The sequence below is a fragment of the Anser cygnoides genome, chromosome 32, assembly GCF_040182565.1.
Source record: "Anser cygnoides isolate HZ-2024a breed goose chromosome 32, Taihu_goose_T2T_genome, whole genome shotgun sequence".
In the NCBI taxonomy this organism is placed as follows: domain Eukaryota; kingdom Metazoa; phylum Chordata; class Aves; order Anseriformes; family Anatidae; genus Anser; species Anser cygnoides.
Window position 1 is genome coordinate 2162802 of NC_089904.1, and position 4789 is coordinate 2167590.

At 46.8% G+C, this 4789-nt stretch overlaps 1 long non-coding RNA gene across 1 annotated transcript; it reads left to right on the forward strand.

Moving 5' to 3' along the window:
* Positions 1-259: 259 nt before the first annotated feature.
* On the forward strand, positions 260-4199 carry LOC136788055 (uncharacterized). Its single transcript, XR_010827063.1, has 3 exons — positions 260-394; positions 1753-1867; positions 3217-4199. It is a non-coding gene; the product is annotated as an uncharacterized lncRNA (long non-coding RNA).
* Positions 4200-4789: the final 590 nt, after the last annotated feature.

Sequence of the window (4789 nt, forward strand, 5' to 3'; positions counted from 1 at the left end):
AATCCCACCCAGCCTTATTAAAACCGCACACACGTTTGCATGCGTGCTATTTAATCCTTAAATACCCAGGAAATCAGTTCCAAGTAGTGCACTTTAATGCCTTGGCTCCCGCATCCCCTTTTTATTATTATTATTTTTTAATATTTTCCACAGCTACTAGCACCTAGATGTATTTCCCTCAGACAACCATTGATCAAAGGGGAATCTCAACAGTTCCCGGGGATCAACTTCAATAGTTCGCAATTGCGGGCGCGGCGGCGCTGGGCTCTCTCTTCCATACCCGCATTAATCAGAATAAAATGAAGCAAAATCCTTCAGTTGCTCCGCGGGGCGACGTTTTCCAAAGGCAGATCTCGGTTGCAGAAGATAAATGCTGCCGGCAGAAGAAAGCAAGGTAAAGCGGTGGGAAATGCCCATCCCTCTCCATCTACCTATGGAGCCACCTGCCTTTCCCGGTGCTCACGCGTCCCTTTCCCTATAAAATACATCCACGCGTGCAAAAGCACATCTATATCTTATTTGCAGTCGGAGAAGCAGAGGGGTCAGGGTACAAAATCTCTAAAAAAAGTTGCTTCACTCCATGCCCTGCGCCAGCATCGCGGCTCCCCAAAGTCCCCTGCTTATCAGAAATGATATCCACATCTTTTTCCTCACGGGGACGAGGGTTTGAGTGTTTTGTTATTGCCACATTCATCTGAAATAAGCGTATATAGAAATTAATGTGGCCGGAGTTCTCATTTAATAAGGTACTGGGCTTTGATGTACCCTGTGCATTGAGAGCAGTCAGAGTCTCGAAATCCTATCTATTCTGTTCGTCTGGTCGCTTCCTAAAATTTTCTTGTTCTTTCTCTCTCTCTCTTTCTCTCTCTCTTTCTCCCTCTTTCTTTCTTTTTCTCACCTATTCATTAGAAAATTATTAGTCTACGGCTGCATGGGCAACTCTGTGCAGAAATACCAAGTTTTGTAGCAATGCACACATAAATACACATAGATCTTCATTCATTGCTATGTTACACACATGTATATATTCCGGTTGAATATTTCCCTGGATTTCTATTCCGTATAGCATAGATTTGTCTAAATAATTACATATTTATCTATTCAGATTAAATGACCGCGTGTATACGGAAAATAGCCTTCTCCATTACGCTAACCGCAGATTTTCGCCTTCCATCCATCCCAGCGCTGGCTGTCCAGCACAATTTTTCTTTTGCCCTTTGAGTAGCGTCTAGGGCAGAGGCTGAAAAAGAGGGGGAGCGTTTTTTGCTATTTCCTCGCCGCGAGGAGAAAACAAAGAACAAGGACCTTTTCTCTTCTGCTATTTTGGGGTTGGCAGACGAGCTCCCTAGCAGGACCAGGAGGCTTCTCAGGACTCACGGGGGGGGGGGGGGGGGGGCAAGGGCTTCACCCCCTCTGCCCCCCACCCGAGCCTGGCCTGGTGGAGGAGAAAAAAGAGCAGAGTCCCCCAACTAGTGGAGTAAGACCCAAGTGTCGCTGGTTTCCCCCCTGAGCCAGGCTGCAGCTCGCCCCGTTGCCCGCAGCGGTGGGAGAGGGGCCAGGGGGGAATCGGGGGGGTCGGGGGGTGCAAAGACACAACCACAGACCTGGAGAAAGTACCCTCCCGGCCAAGGTTTTTCCTCTTTTTGCCATTTTCCCAAGGCCCAAGAGCGTTGGGTTTGGGAGCTTTTGCCGTTGCGGGTGCACTTGGTCGCCTTCTCCCTCTCTTTATTATTATTTTTATTTTTTTAATAGGTGCCCCCTCCCCAGTTTGGCTTTTTTGGAGGCTCGCGGTGAAACCAGCTCCGGATGAAGCCGGAGGAGGAAGGGAGACAGGGGAAGAGCAGCACGCCTTACTGCGAGGCAAGAGGTAAAAAGCCACGCAGGGATTTTATCCCCCCCGCAGCATCCCGACCCCCCCCCATTGCCACCCCCTTGGCTGCTCACATATCTTATTTCTCATTTACCCCTGCCTAGGCCCTTCCAGGTTTCAAAAACAGGCAAAAACCAGCTTCAAAACCCATTGAAACCCCCGGTATTTCATTCAGCCCGACCCCTCTCCGAGCCAACCCCCAAATTTCTCCCCCACCCGCTTCACTCCCGCTCCCCGCTCCTTTTATTCCACGATTACGCTTCTCTGCCCATTTTTTCCCTCTTTGAAACGAAAATTTCTGCCCCTCTCCCCCCCCCACCCCCCTTTTCTTTCTTTCTGCCTCTCTCTCCTTACCGAGTGAACTTCATTGTTTTCTGGAGGAAATGGTAATGTTCAGACATTAAACCTTAATTGGGCTTTTCTTTATGACGTTTAATTTCCTCCACGGCAGACGTGTTTGCATCTTGCTGGGAAGAGAGGGGAAAAAAAAAAAAAAAAAAAAAAAAAAAAAGAAGGAGGGGGGGAAACCTTGTTTGAAGTCCAACTGGGGGGAGAAAGGAAGAAAAAAAATCAGGAATCGGGACGAAAAAGGCTCGGTAAAACCGCCCCCACCCCATCCTTTTGGCTATTTCAAGCCCCCCCGACGCACTTGGTTCGCCTCTCTCCCCCCACGGAGAAGGGGGGGGAAAACCCTGGGGGAGGGGGGGGTAAAAAAAAATAAAAATAAAAATAAGCGGGCAGGTGGGCGGCAATGGCATTGCGGCGGAGCGGCGCGGACGGCCGCGGAAGGGAGGCTGGAGCCTTAACTTGACCTTCACTTTGCGAGGCCGGCCCCCGCCCACCCAGACGGGCAGCCCCGGCGGCTCCTCCCGCCGGCAGCGCCGCCGCCGCCGCCCGGCAGCGCTCCGCGGCCGCGGAAGTGGGAAAAAATAACATTAAAATAAAATAAAATAAAATAAAATAAAATAAAATAAAATAAAATAAAATAAAATAAAATAAAATAAAATAAAATAAAATAAAATAAAATAAAATAAAATAAAATAAAATAAAATAAAATAAAATAAAATAATAGGTGGGGAGGCTGGGTGCAGGGATACTGCTGTCCTCCCAAGCCATGGGGAATCGATCCTTCAGAGGGAGAGGGGTGAAGCCAAGTTTTGTCCGCTGCCTAAAAGCAAATCTCCATTGTGGTCGCTCGGACCCTTTCGTCTCGTTTTTTCCCCCAGAAATCCCCTTAAACCCCACCGCCTCCCCATCCCCACTACCACCCCGTCCTCACCCTGATGGCCCTACAACCCCGCAGCGCATTTTTCCCCAACTCCCCCTCCTCTTTTTTTTTCCCACAGATAGACAAGAGCCACCCCAAATTCCCTGCATTTTTTCCCCAAGAAAAAATAAAATAAAACTAAATTAAAAGGTCAGCGCAGAAATGCGGCAACCAGCGCGGTTCCTCTTCGCAAATAAGTATTTTCTTTATCTCCATCCGGGAAAAAAAAATACATACATGGGTCCCGATGATTTTTTAAAGTTGGAAGAGAAGGTCCTCGGTCTTTAATAAATGCACTTTTGGGGAAAAAATGAAGTAGTTGTGCAGATGTGTAACTTTGTCCCTGTTCGCCTGCCTTTGTGTGTGCCTGGGCGTGCGGGGGGAGACAGATGCTTTATTTCACAGTCTCTCTATAAAGAGATAATTATATATCTAGTTATTCACCGAAGCAATAAATACTCTTCATCCACAATTACAGATGAAGATGGTTGTTTTAAATACCCATAAAGTCAGTGTTTGGGCTCCGACTGGAAGGTGCAATTGGAAACGGGGGGGGGATTGGGGTGAATGAGATGGAAAAAGCCACTTGGGGGTGGGGGGAGCCCGATGGAAAAACCCTGTGGTCCCTCTGCCCTGGCAGGCAGCCCCCCAGAAGGAGCAAAACTTGCTAAAAAAACTAAATAAGAGTTTGGTGTGGCCCCCTGGATGGGCAGCGGGTCCCGGTGGGTGCAATGAGTTGCTCGGTCCTCGGCTCGCCTTGCAATATATTCCCACATAGAGGCCCGGGGGGGTCATATACAACCCCCCTTCCCCACTACCCCCCCATATTTAGTCTCGCAGATCACTGCAAAACCCCACGGGATTTATTTTCCACCCAAGAAAAAAGCCCTGGCCCACAACTCCCATTAAAATATCATATTTTCTATTATTTCTAGCTTAAGATATTTTGATTTGAGGTAATCTGTAAGGTCTTTTCTTTCTTTCTTTCTTTCTTCCTTCATTTTACTGGACCTGAAGTCTGCCCGACATTCCTCATTGCTACCTTGGGTCTCCAACTGTACTTTTCCATACCTAATTTTTTAAATGCTTTCTCCTTTAGCAGCGTCTCGTATCACCTCATAAGAGTTTACTGGTTAATCATAAAACTAAAATGAATTTCCACACTCTATGTAATTATCGACACTTCTCCACCCAATATGTAGGTTTGAGAGGCACAGGAGTGTACTGGCTGCAAATATGAATATTAATATGCTTTCCCGGTGAAAAAATTAATTTTGGCAAACGTTTTTATAATGAGATATCCTGATGGTTTATATGTTCTCTGTGGCAGTGTTTTGCTAACCCATGTCTAAAATTAAAGCACAAACTCTCTTAAAAAATTACAGGTAGATTTTAACGCGGATTTGAGGCACATGCTCTCACATTCCAGCTAGACTAAAACACGGGCTAAATGTGATTTATTCAGACTGAGGGGGATGTAAGGTTTCTGCATTTTCCTCGAACCACAAAGGCACATTTAAAAAAAAAATGCATTTAGATTCCCAGTCTGACAAAAGCGGGTAAAATACTTCATTTTCAAAATCCGTCATTTTTGTACCCAAAGTGTGGGTAAGGGAGAGACCCCCTCCCCTCAAGCCGAAGGGAAGGATAGT